The 14,429-nt window shown below is 42.1% G+C and overlaps 1 protein-coding gene across 2 annotated transcripts in view; it reads right to left on the bottom strand.

Annotated features, from left to right (window-relative positions):
* The window catches only part of SCAF8 (SR-related CTD associated factor 8), a 155,159-nt gene that overhangs the window by 48,435 nt on the left and 92,295 nt on the right, over positions 1–14,429 (bottom strand). The window contains exon 21 of one of the 2 annotated variants that reach the window (XM_048937664.1): positions 11,893–13,475. The exons of the other annotated variant lie outside the window; for it this stretch is intronic. The gene's annotated coding sequence lies outside the window, so the exon portion shown is untranslated. Of the gene's footprint in view, positions 1–11,892; positions 13,476–14,429 lie in introns of those variants that run through there. 2 annotated transcript variants of the gene reach the window in all.

Here is a 14,429-nt window from a genome sequence, read left to right on the forward strand (position 1 = left end):
AGACTGCTACAGATGTTTCTTAGCATGCCACATCACCATAACAGCAAATGGGAGAAGAGCCTGGGAAGACATGCTTGTCCATCTCTTCTATTACAAACTATTTCCCCGGATATATGATGCATATTTCTTCTAGTTTTACACTGCAGCACTCTACTTCCTTTATTTAGATTTTATTTATAATTGGGAGCATATAATGTGATCCATTTATAGATCCATTTATAAATGTGATTATATAATGTGATCCATTCATAGAATTTGAACATGTAGCCAGGGGAAAATAGGTTTTTCAAAAGCTATTTTTTGAAGGCACTCATGTGTGCCCATGATTTGATGTATGACTTTGTGAAAGCTGTCACACAGGTATTCCACATGCTCCAACCTTGATGTATCAGCACGCTGGCATGATGCCACAAATACGACCTTTCATCACTGGCAGCATTTTGACTCTGCATTTTAAGCCTGGATGATTAAAACCTCTGCTTTCCTGTTAGCCTCCTACATAACCTCTGTCTGTGCTAGAGGAACAGACTTGCAGTAGATGAATGCCTCATTTACCACAGGTCCAAAATTTTCCAAGGTTCGCACAGTCAGCAGCACCTTTCTATGAGGTGTCTCTGGAACACATGCACACACCCTTCAGGTTGTATGTATCCTCTTCTGTAGGAGGGCCACATAGGAGTTTTAGATTGTCTCGGTGAGCTGCTGCAATACCTGACCAGCCCGTGGGAAAAGGAAAGACCAAGGTTTCCTCTGCAGAGAGCAAGCTCATCACTGTGACCTCCTGTACAGACTTAGGAGGTTCCCTCATTGCAGGTGGGCCTTGCCACCTCGCTGACCCAGTGTCTTTCCTGGACACACTGCATTTTTCTGTCCATTAATTCTGAACAGTGCAGTAGGTGTGGGCAGCTTGAAGAAAATGGAAAACATCAGTCAAGATGTTGAGTCAAGCCAGAGCACAGATACAGGAATGAATTTGCTTTCCCAAATGACATTTGCAACAAAATTAACTGGGAACATTAATCTGCTGGAACTTTTATTCCAGAGGTAGCTAGACATTGGCATAGAGTGAATGTATCTCTATTCAGTGTCTGCAGCGTGCCCAGGCCTGAACCCAGTCCACAGTTCCAAGGTAATGTCAAAATCCCAACAGGTGCTACACGGCACAAATGTCACACCTTTTGGGAAACAGTCCTGCATCAGTGTTTGATCATTGCACTGTTTTGTAGATGAAAACCACTGCAACACACCTGGCATTTACAATGCTGCTGAGCAGCCATTTTATCACAGGTGCAGTTAGAACACTGGTTTCCAGATACATACTGCTTCTCAGAAAGGAAGGGTAATGCTTTGGTGCTACTTTGTGGAGCAACAATTACATTAATGTGATGAACAAAATGCAAAAGGAACAGTTAGTTTGCCACATTACCAAGGAGAGGTCAGTGCTGGGACAGCTCTGTGAGCTGACACAGGAGTCTGTCCTAACAGCACCAGCATCTTCTGAGAGGTGGATGAGTTCTGTATTCTGCTGCTACATGCAGTTGGCCTTCGTTCCTGTTTAAAAGCAGGCAGCTCCACAGCGGAAAGTTTTTACCTGGCTCAATGAGTAGTGACTGACAATTCCTTTCACTAAAAGGTTAATCCTGGCTACATTAAGGGGTTATTTTTGGCTGAGAAGGGACACTGACATAGCACCACAAACTTGACTCTTTCCTCTCTTTAGGCATAGTTCCCTTCAGGGAACACAGCACGTGATTTCTGTTCCCACTGTCCTGACACAGGTGGGCTGAAGTTTCGCTTTGCTGTTATGTGACGCCTCTGTTACCTGCAGAACTGGGTACTGAGTTTGCTTTCTGGCATTATTACTGGGACTGCTCTAAACTCAGCATAGGACCAGAGTGACACCGTATATGACCTAAGTGAAACCAAAGAAAGAAGGTATTTTTGGTTCAGTAAACTTCTCCTGACACCTTCACTCTCAAAAATCATGATAGTGCCCTTGCAAAAGGCAATCAAAAGCGGTCAGGTGAAGGAAGGGAAATGAGACAAGGGAATACGCAACAGAGAAATGAAAATTATATGTATATAAAAAAAAAAATTATATAGTAGTAACAAAAACGGATTCAGAGGAAATTTAACAGCACTGTGTTTGACTGCTCCCAGCTGTTACCAAAAGCATGCAGAAAGTTTCACCAAGTTTAACATAAGCAATTCTTAGTTTGAATATTCACAACGGAAATCTACAGGCTAGGGTGAATTGAAAATACATAACACAAGTTTTCATGGTTAATTAAAAATGCAACTAATCAATTTATTTAAATGATCTAAAAATTCAATTTCATTTGATCTGAATTTAAAAAAAAGTTCACGTCTTTCTCTGAAGAATAGTTTATGTTCCATCCATTGGGAAGGAAAGCAGTAGGAATATAGATAAAATGCTAATTGGGGAAAACAAAAAGCCTTCAACAAGAAACATATTTCATTTGTGTCTTGAGAAACATTTGTTAAACAGAATGAAGAATGTAACAATGTATTTCTTTATATTTTTTCTATTGTAAGTCCTGTTTCTCATTAGAATATTCTAGTTGCTTAATCAGAAAAAGGGGGAAAAATGAGTGTACATATTTGGGAGTGATAAAATGGAGAAGAGAAGATATTAGAAAGCAACAAAATTTGTATTAATTAAAGAGAAGGCAGTCTTGGCAGATGAACAGAAATAAAATAGAATGGCATGGTTATGAGTAGAACAGCAGGATGTTTAAACAAAGATTTACTGTAGAGGACTTTTAAAATGCAGTACTAAAACATATAAGGCATTAAAGATTGTTTTTTAGATCTATAAAACAGCAGCTGATTATGTACAGATTAAAGTTAATGAACCAGTGTGCTCTGAAGTGCCTTCTTTTATAGATACGGCTCTGTAACTTCCATTAGCATCAACAGACTCTTAAATACACAAACGCATTAGTCATGCATCAAGTCACACTGTGCATTTTGTTAAGTATCCAAAGACTGAAGTGACTCATATGGTCAAAATTTCTTTTCCCATGTGAATCGAATGTAACGCTTGACAAACCTCAACTGAAAACGAATATTTTGATTCATATTTTTTACATCAACCAATGGGTTTGGAGCTCTGTTTGCAGATTAGTCACACTGATTTCCAAACTGAGCTTTCAAAACTGTACAAAAAAACACGTCAAAATATTAGGAAGCACCTGTCAGCTACACAAACCAAGCCCAGCTCAGCATTGCCTGGCCTAAATGCAGCCCATTTGCACCACTAGAAATGAGTGCCTCACATTACCAAACCAGGATGGCTGTGTCTTGCAATCATGCTTCATTGATGAATCAGAACTCAGAAGTTAGAATTTAAACTGCTGCTCTTTTGCAAGGAGACTGCTTTATCCGACATTTTCCCTTCCAAAGCTCAATTTGGTCTCCAGGCTGGAGATGAGTCAGTCATGTCACAACTGGAGATGAGTTGAACAAATCGATGCTTTCCTCTGTGATTCAGCAACAGGATTTTTACAGTTTTTTGCAAATGTTTCAGCTCCAAGAAGTGACAATTATCGGAAGGTTTGTGTTTGTCTTTTTGTAATTTCCAATTCTTGTGTCTTATTTCCCCCTTCAGCCCCTCAATCTGTTTTTAATTAAAATCAGATGGAGGCAAATTGCTGAACAGTATGAGGAGCTTCACCACGTGCACACCATGTAAGAGCTGCAGAATCTGGCAGCCACCAAATGTGACAATGTGCTTTAAAAAAGGCAAGCGGCCTCATTTGGTGCATACGTCACCTTCTTTTAAGAGGTTGGCTTTTTCTGTGTAAACAAGTCCCACAGATGACGCATGTAGCCCTTTCCTTCTGATGGGATGGGAGCTGTGGGCGCACTGGCAGCACGAAGCCTTGGAGACATGCTGTGGGGAGCTCAGAAATGAGCCCATGGGGTGGATGGGAGGTGGGACTGCAAAGTGCGCATGTGTAGGGGAGAGGAAAATCATGCCCTTACATACCCTGCACTGTGAGGTTACATTCTGGGGGACTCATGGGGCTTCTTCTGCTTGAGGAGAGTTTTCTCTTTGGTGAGCCCCATCTTAGTGGTGGGAAGGAAGCCAGTGCACTTCTACAGCTGGAAAGCCATGAACCTGACTTCACATCCATCTGCTTACAGACAGCCCTTTGCTATAGCACACAGTAAAAGCCACGGAGCTGGCCTGGCAGGCATGAGGGCCGTGTTTTCACTGATGAAATAGATGTTTTTTGCACTGAGCACAATACATGTGCACAATGAAAGCTGTCCTATGTATGAAAGCCATGGAAAGCAACAAAGAGATTATATGTGTGAGTCTTCCTTGAAACTAATCCACAGGCTTTCAGATGGGGAGATGGAGAAATACTGCTTTTGAAAAGAGGGGAGAGACAATTCAAATTCAAAATGCTTTGAGTTTGGGAAATGAGGATTCATAGAATTATAGAATCATTAAGGTTGGAAAGAACTCTGAAACTATCTAATCCAACCATTAACCCGTCACCACCATGCCTGCTTGCCATGTCCCACAGTGCCACATCCACTTGTTTCTTGAACATGTCCACTACTTCTCGGGCAATCTGTTTTAAGACCAAGGATCTTCCTAGTCAGGAGAACTGCACTAGAAGATGGCACAATAGGCTGGAAGAAGGAAAATTCTGCTGAAGAGGGTTGAGAGGGAGGATGAGGACAGAAAAGCACCTTTCAGATCCAGTCCTGATGCTTCTGCTAAGGGGGGAGACAGACCCTGGTTCCCCTCACCCCTCAGCCTATCTTGGCCATGGAAAGCAAGTGCTGCAGCCACAGTGGAACACAGAAGGAAGCAGAGAGAGAGACTGATTTAATGGAAGAAAAGACAAAGCTGTCCAAACAAATGAGTATTACTGCCCTGGCTGCCACCTCAGCTGCAGCAGGGCATTTCTGCCAGATGTTTAACCAAAGCCCAGCTGCTTTGGCTGGAGCAGCTTGATGTTTCTGGGTCTTTCAGCTTTAATGCCTGAGGTAGAATTTTTCTATCTGGGACAAAAAAACACTCCATCTGATGAAGGAGATCTCAGCAATGCCTTTTATTCAGGCTGAGTTATAGTAGAACTCCTTGCCTGTCTCTGAGTCTCTTTCATCTCCTGCTAGAATGAAGTGGGATGGTCTGTTATTTCAATCCATATTTTCTTGCCCAAAAACACAGACAGTTGTTAGCCAGTATGCCAGGGACTGCATTCTTCAGTCTCTGCCTGACTGCAGCAGTTTCTTTCACTGCTCACATTACAGCTTGCCCAGTTTGAACAGTGACACTGACTTCTATTTCTCCAAGAATAAAGGTCCTCAGGCCATGAAGATGAGATGTGATTCCTCCTTTGGGCAAGCTGCTTTTCCCTTCTCCAGTGGGAACAGCTGTGTACAATAAACTCCCCTCCCAGTTCCCCACCTCTGACTTCACACAGAGACTGAGACAATAAAAGCTTTTTACAGACATGCACAGCCCTCATACTTTGAGTGTCTTCTGGGAGTTTCTTTGCTCATTCTCAAATGCTCCATTAGTGTTCTTATGCTCTGCAACCACTGCATCGTTTTGTGTCATCCCAGAGAGCTGATGAGTGAAGGACTGTCTTCCCACTCCTTTAGAAACAGCCCCAAAGGGCATTTCAGCTCTTTACTAGCCAGCTACTGCACTGCACTGCTCTGCACTGGTGAGGGCTCACCTTGAATATAGCGTGCAGTTTCGGGCATCACAATATTGGAAGGACATAAAACTACTAGAAAGCATCCAAAGGAATGCTACAAAGATGCTGAAGGGTCTGGAGGGCCAGATATATGAGGAGCAGTTGAGGTCCCTGGGTTTGTTCAGCTCAGAGCAGAGAAGGCTGAGGGAAGCCCTCATAGTGGCCTACAGCTCCTCATAGGAAATGGAGGGATAGCACTGGGCTCTGCTCTCTGGTTACAGACGTGGCTTGAGGGAATGGCATGGAGCTGTGTAAGGTTAGGTATCAGGAAAAGATGGGCATGGAACAGGCTGCCCAGGGCTGTGGGCATGGCCCCAAGTGCTGGAGTTCAAGGAGCGTTTGGACATTGCTCTCTGACACATGATTTGGATTTGGGATGATCTTGTGTGGAGCCAGGCATGGGGTCTGACTGCTGAAGTGGAGACAGGTGGAAGCCAGGACTACCAGGTGTAGTGGTGAAGAGCTGGGGGCTGGTGTACCTGGTGTTTGGCTTGGCCCCTGCATTCATTCTGTCCACGGCACATCACACAGACTGGCTCAAGCAGCAAGCTCCGTGAACGCACCAGTAGCTAGACACAAAAGCTAATCTCTTAGCCTCTAATCCCCAGACATGGCTGCAGTGTGCATGGACCTGTGAGTGTTTGCTTTTAGCAGGGCAGCCTGCAAATGGGCTCAACTGCAGCTAAACCCTGAGGAATGTAGAAAATTCCTGCAATAAAACGGCTCATGGCCACTGCAGGAGAATATGTCATTTCCCATGGAAGTAATGATACAATGGTCTGTAAAACAGAGGGCCAGGCTGAAAAAGACTTTTTTTTTTCTATTTTATTTCTTTTTCTCCCTGTTGCTGTGTGAAAAGCTTCCTCAAGTAACAGGGGGAAATGGTGATCAAATTGCGTAAGGAAAACAGTAGCAGTGCTTGTGTGCATCCCAACCCTTTGAAAAGCAAAAACGATTAGCAACTCCCTCCCTCTGCACCCAGTTCATATATATATATATATACTGAAACAGTGTCAGGGCTTTTTTGCTTGTTGGTTTTGTTTTGTGGGTTTTTTTAATAGATTTAGGGATTTCTTTTCGAAGGAACTAGCGCGCTGTCTCACACACGAGCGCCATTTCCGCTCAGCTCAAACGCGGCCCACGAGGCTCTTACGTTAGCAGGGAGGGCTCTGCTCTGCCTCCGCTGAGCCGCGTCCGCTGGGGGTGGCGGCGGAACAAAAGCGCCCCCGCGTGGCCGCTGCGTGAGGTGCAGCACGGGCACAGCGGGAACGAATGGGGAAGTTTGTGGGCGCGGCCTTTTTGTTTGTCGGACAGCCCCGGCTGCTCTGCGAATACAGAAAAGGCGGTCCGGGGCGGAGGGAGGGAGAGGAATGAAAGAGTAAACTACTCCTCAGTCCCTTTCGGAATCAGAAAGAACAAAAAGATTTAACAGCGCAAGGGGAAAAGCACGCAAGGGGAAAGAAAAAAACAAAACAAACCCAGCCAAACAATTCTGGCTTTTGAGTAAGAGCCCTTTTGAGAGGTGTTTGTATTCAAGTCTCCCACAGAACGCAATCAGTTACTCTGTCTTGTCTAAACTTTAGATGAATATATAATTTCGTTTAGCTGCAGTCATTGGCTTCCACTGCTTTCATACGGAAAGCCAGGAACGCTGCCAAAGGTCCCTCCCGTGTGAAGCCTGCAGTGGCAGCAGCCCAGTTCTGTTCTGCATCAGCCCCTCAACTCTTGGCAAGCCAACGCGGGGGTAGGAGATCTGCCAGGGGCTGCAGCAAACAGGCAGGAAGGTCCTCCCAGATCGACAGTGTGCTGCCCAGGGAAGGCCTGGCTAATGCAAAGCAACAGAGCATAGTAGGGTGCTGCTCATAAGGCGTGCAAGAGGCACGCCTCACCCACAAGGAAACAAAGCTGCCCATAGAGAAAGATGTGTAATACTTGAAAAGAGGTCTACCTGCTGCACATAGGTAGCTGTCTTTGTGAGATTGCTTTGCTGTGCTGTGCTACTGGAGCACGGACCTGGAATGTTCATCCCTGATTTACTCTGGAATACTAGGCTATTTTGCTAGGAGTGAGCACCAAGAGATCAGGAAGTGTCCACACGCTCACACTGCTGCAGGCAACTGCCCTGAAAGGACAAAGACAGCTTTGCCATGAAACAGTGATCAACATTTCCAGGACTAGCAACACTTTATTATCTTCTGAATGAAGGAAAACTGGTCACTGACATCAACTTTGCTACACTGGCCATGACTCAGAGCATGGTTTTACCTTTCCTGTGTGCAAGCAGAAACATAATGGGTTTTGGAAATACAATTATTTCAGGAAGATGCATTGTCCCATTCTCTCTTTCTGTACTTGCTATTTGTTTCTGTAGGATTTGGTTGTTGTTAGCCTTGAATATTCATGACAAGTAGACTGCAATTGATTTAACTGGGTAAAGAACCTGGTACGTTTTTGAACAGACTGTCAAGATACGTATATTTCTGATAACAGAGGGCTGGGCTACATCCTGAAAAACAACCTCCTCTCCTTTGTCTTCCTGTGTCTGCACTAACTCACGGCAAGTTCAGTTACCCAGGGATGTCATCACGATATAGACAAAGCTTCTACATGTGGTAATGAACCACGACTTTCTGCTGTAGTTTGTTTCTCTGCTGTGCACTGATATATATTTGCCATCCTGAACCAAATCTTGGTCCCAAAGAAGTTAGTGCAGGTTTTGACATAGAATTCAAGAGGCTCAGCGTTTCATTCTGTAATTCTTAGCACCATTATATTCTGCATAACAGTAAGTACTGTATACTCTTACAGGAACATCTAATAAGGTATTTCTAAGCAAGCAGGTCCCAAGATCTGGAAGGCAATCCATTACAGAACAAATCTACTGCTTGCCTCTGCCACAGCACTGGATGCTTTAATTCATCATCTAATGCACACTGGTGTTTTCCCATGCTTCTCATTTATGCCTATTAATAAGGAGATAACTTCACTATCCACATGTTCTAAGACCTTAAAAACAAACACAGAAAACAACAATGACAGCACAAAAGAGTCTCATTGCTGACTGTACACTTTGTAATCTGTTTGGGAACTATAGCCTTCTGGCAAGGAGCAGAGATGGGGTGGATTGCTGTTAATGATCCATCATTGCTCTACTATTTCCAGCAGAAGTCAATTGTAAAACTATGAAGGAAATGCAGCTGGAGTAGGAATGAACATCATCATCTTACAAGACTGTCAAAGTACTAAGCAATTCCATGCTGTTCCTGTTGGAACTGCACTGCAACTTCTACTTTTGCTCTTCTGTAAGCAGTGCTATCCTTTGCTAACAGCATTGCTGAATAGCTGAGAAATGGTCCTTTGTGCACCTTATAGGCAGACAAGACGGCTGATTAAAATCTGATCTGGATCTCACATGCTTTTATGAACAGTGAAAGGCGATGCTTTTATGAACAAAGCATTTTGTACGCACATGCATAAACAGGCTATGAAAAATCAGGGTTTTTTTGGTTTTGGCTTCCTTCCAGGATTTTACTGAAGGCTGTAGGTGATGCAGATTCAGATATTTAATATGTGGCACTGTGGTTTAATCGGAAGCTTTAAGATTAAATAAGAGTTTGTTTTACTTTGCTCAGATATATGTTGAGTTTTAAGGAAAACATAATTGTTTAGATGATTGTCACAAGCACAGCAAAAATTCTTTTCTGATGCAGATTGGCATTTGGAGCCCCACGCTTTCAGCTTCCCCTACAGACTGAGTGTGAACAATCTTGTGCATATGTAGTTAGTGCATACTGGAGTAAAATTTAGGGTGATAAACTATAAAAGACGTTCTGGGATTAGAACAGATCATCAGGTTTGAGGTCTTTTTGATACTCCACAGAACACAGATCAGCCAGGCCACTTTTGACCTCGTTTTTTAAGACAGCACCTATCTTTCCTCTTTTACCTAAGTAATTGTGTGCAAATTCTTCATACAGAGCATATTTTCCCATCTGGGTTGACTGTAAACCTTTATAAGCATTCATTTGTTCAACTTCCAACTCTCCACCAGTGTATGAGAAAACAGTAATCACATATTTGAAATACACTCACAACAGAGAGCATTTCAATAACTCTACAACTTGCATCTGATACTTGGAGCAGCTGAACACTGGTCACATGCAGAGGGTCCTGTATAGAATTCAGTGACACGTAACAGAAATCCTCTTATAATGTAGCCAGCAGCATGCTCTCTCCTTCTGACTTCATCAGCAAAGACTACTTGAGAAACAGACATGCTCCAAGAGCATTACTTATTGTTAGGAAGGGTAGGTTCCAGCCAAGCCAGAAAGATAGCTTTGAAATTGGCCAAGAACAGATCCACCACAAAGTATGAAGATGGCTGTTCACAGCTGTTCCTGGGAAGAAGCAAAGACTATCCTATGTAGTTACACAGCCCATTTGGAGTTGGAGAGGGGACGTGGTGCAGAGCTCTTGGAGAAGATAAGGTGAAGTGAAAGGGGCTCTCCTTATGTAAAAGGAAACACCACTCTGAGTGGTGAGAAAGATGGTACTACAGACTTCTTAAGAGATTAGCTTTTTTATTTTTTTAAACAAGGTAATCCTTGTTTTTGTTTGATTTTAAGTGACACAGTGCGATAAATTCTTGTGAAATATCAGCAAAATTACCTGGCTCTGCAATGACTTGGCTCATTAGAATAAAAATTAAAATAATAAATGCATGCTACCTGGAATCTTTGAGAGACTGTGCTATTTAGTATTTGAAAATTATTTGGTGATTTCTAGATGAAGGACATGAGAGAGGAATTAAAAATTACAATAAAAAGAACTGCAGTTGTGTGTAAGATTTGGTGCCCTGTGCAAGGACACTTAGGTCATACTTTGTCATCTAAATCCCTGCTGTACCTGAAGAGCCAACTTTTTATTTATTTTTTTTTTTAGAAGATGTTTTTAAGATGCTTAATACCCCCAAAACTCTGGACACCTACTATTTCTTTCAGCTCTGAGCTCTGAACAGCTTTTCTTATTCTTGGAATGGATTATAGTTTGCTGAGAAAATGACTTAGGACCACCCTATTTAAATGAGAGCTGTATATTCACACATTAAACACAGTCAGAGAAACAAACACTTGTCTGCTAAGCCACACGGTTCACATGAAGTACTTGTTCTACTGTGCAAATATTGAATTGATCCAAGCCACTAAAGTCAGCCAATATTGTTTGTAAAGCCACAACCACCATTATTCAAAAGTTTAAATTGACAGAAAACAATGACTTTAGAAACTTCCCTTTGAAGCTGACTGAAGAGATTAATGCACTGAACATCCCTCCATATTCATGTCCTTTTAACAAAGAAGGGCTGTCCAGATGCTGGGGGAAAGCTTCTGAAAAGGGGATTCATTCCGAGAATAAAAAGCCCAACCTCTGCCCTTACCAGAGTGCAAGGAGGCTTGCCTGGTTTGCTTTGCTTTGTTTCTTTTTTAAAAATCACTCCTTCAACAGATGGACAGCAGTCATATATCTCATTGGAAGAGTTCACCAATGGAGTGGCCAGGCTTCCAGCAACTCCTGGCATGGCATAGACAAAAGGACACTTCTCTGATATTCCCTTCTCCTGAGGGAGTTAGTTTTGGCATTCAAATTCAAATGGTGTCATGGACATACCCAAGCACCTACAGTCAGTGGGCCCAGATGTCCACATACTTAGCATATACCTGATTAATACCTAAAGGTCTGCTAGCACAGCTCTGGTGTTGCCACACCTCATCTATGCACAGATGTCTGTGCCACCAGGAGGGAGGTGGTGGGAAGGTACAATGGGTAGGATGGTGGGACAGAACTGCCTCTTTCGGGCAGGATCACAATCATGGATCAGCTCGCACTGACCAGGAGCAGCTGCTGTTTGACCCCACTCACACACACTGGTCTGAATTGCACACCTTCAGCAGGGCAAAACCTCACACAAATATGCAGCATGGAGAGGTCACCTTATCCTCCATTATCCACTGAGAAGACAATGTTGACTTTCAAAATGCAGTGCACAGCCTTTGCTTATGCAAACTTATCTGCTATGTGAAGAACATTTTTATAGTTTAGATTTTGGTCTTCAAAGAAGAAAATAAGGAAGAGGAAAGAAAGAGGATCTAATTAGCTTACACAGTCAGATGTGCATATGTTCAGCACAATATATCACACACCAAGCAAATCAAAGCCACCTTAGACTCAGCATTTCTGCAGCTTTTTTCTCCTCTAACTTTACAGGCTAACTAATTAATAGACACCATATATCAAATACTCAGCCATAAATCCAGGATGTGAAGAGGCTGATCTCCTCATCTCCCTGGGGCCTTGTGTGCAAATCGAATTTAAGCACCGCTATTGATTTGCTAACATTTTGTATCCCTCTGCCTTTAAACCTGGTGTAAATAACAATACAAAGGAGAATCAGGGTCCTACCACACAAACACTTTCATCTCTAAATCTTTTTTTGCCAGATCTTCTAAACAGTGGTCAGCAGTATGTATGATTCCAATCACTTTGCAGATATGATATAAAAGTAGAGAAAAGGATCAGAAACAAAAATTTGAATTCAGATCTTTATTATACAGGCCCAAAGCTGTGGTCACCATGCAGTTACACCATAATGGGAATGATCTTGCTGAAAGGATCTCACTAAAGAAATTTAAAGAGACCACAGACTACAGCATTCCAAATAACTGGCACTTTGATTTATGAAAGAGCAAAAATAAATAGAGGAATGGCAAGTATGTCCTTTTCACCATATGTTGGGGCATATATATAATCCTTCTTTTCTATAGCTATTTTAGAGAAAAAAAATCAGCAAATACTGCCCCAAAATACTAACCTTTCATGTGAGGCCTCAGGTAAGTTAGCTGTTTCTCCTTAGTAATTTGATCAAACATTCTGATATGCCAAAACACCAAGCCCACAATGTGTTGTTCTTTTGTATTTTTTCCTACTTCCCACCCTTTCTTCCACCATCGAAGACACTAACAGGGAATAAGTGGAGATATTTAGTCAAATAAAAGCCTTGAAACTTTTCCTTTCTAATTTTCCATGATGTTTTCATAATTTAAGGATTCATCACAAATCTAAAAAAGGTTCAAGTGTCTGACAAGCAATTAAAAATCTCTGGAATATAGATAGCCACAGTGAAGAGCTGCACATAGACTGCACACGTAGTGTCATGTAAAAGTGGTTACCTTTAAAAAAAACAAAAACAAAAACAACATTTCTTAAAATCTGTAGACCAAAACCAAGCATGTCTTATTCCCTAGAGGATTTTCTTGCAACCTGATCTTCAGTTATTTGCACTAGGAGATGCTACAAATGGTATTAGTTACAATAATGTTGTCTTCTGGTCCAGCAGAAGAACCTCTCTCTCCGATGGATGCAAAACTGTTCATCTGAGTAGATCATCCTCAACAGCACAAATATGGTCTAGAAACTCATAGAGTTTATGGTTTTAATTTATAAAATTAAACCTGCGTCAGACAGGTAATACTGGTATGTAAGTCTGCCATCCCTGGGTTCTGTCAGAAACGGGGTACTGAGGTGCTCAGAGCCGTCTCAGTCTGCAGCGCTGGGATCCTGCTGGCACTTCAGACCCGAGAGGCGATGTGATGCATGCTAGAACATGGGCGCACGTCTCGCTTAACTCTGCAGAGCCAGGGGCATGGTAAGCTGCCAGAACTTCCTTCATCTTGCCTGTTGACAAAAGGAACAATAACTAGTCATCACTGGGTGCTGGGGTGTAATTCCAACTTCTAAAAAGTCCTGTAAATGAGACTGGTTTTTACTAGGCAATAGCAAATTTTCATAAACAACAGTTTTCTGATGAGGCTTACCATCTCTGTTACCTATGGGATGCTCCTGAGGGAGAAAGGTGCCTGCTGGGTGGTTCCTAAACTATTAGCCAGGATTAAGCACACTGCTATTTTAAAAGCATTATTAATTTTACCTTTCATTGTCCAGGAGCTTAGTATTTTAAAATCTTCATTGGGATATTATGTAGCAGGTTTCCTCACCAAAAGTGCTGTATTGTGTTTATGCACACTGATACAGTGTAAATAACTGAGAGGATTATTAAAGACTTAACGAGTAGGAATCTTATAGATTAATAAGTGACTTACCTAAGCCTAGTATGTAACTATCTCTGACACATATTGCTCATGACTATTATGCATTGATAGCAACTATTATTTGTTTGAGTGTTTCATGAATGATGCATTCAATGGGCTTCCCAGAATTGTGGCTCAGGAAAGACAACTGGATTTTCTACTGATTTCCCGTCAATCATTTTTTTTTGTCCAGATATCCAGTCCTATATGCAATCCATGCACCTTGGCTTTCTAAAAACCAAACCTTTAATATCACAGACTGAGAAAAAGAAAGACCAGGCATACCTCTGTAATATATAGTTGCTACAGGATAGGTATCAAAGAGAGAGAGAGAGGTATCCTGGGAGGGCGATTCTTCAACTCTTTAGGTAATATCTATTCTTTTTTCCATTTGCTACAATGAGACTAAAGGCTGACCTTTCACATAGTTACAATTAAGTTTTGTATGCCACTACAGGGATCTGGCTGCATTTATCAGCTTACTTCCAAAGACAGTAGTTAATTTCAATCATTACTGACATGGGCAAAATTAGAAAAACTT

Source organism: Lagopus muta, chromosome 2 (genome assembly GCF_023343835.1).
Source record: "Lagopus muta isolate bLagMut1 chromosome 2, bLagMut1 primary, whole genome shotgun sequence".
NCBI classification, from domain to species: Eukaryota; Metazoa; Chordata; class Aves; order Galliformes; family Phasianidae; genus Lagopus; species Lagopus muta.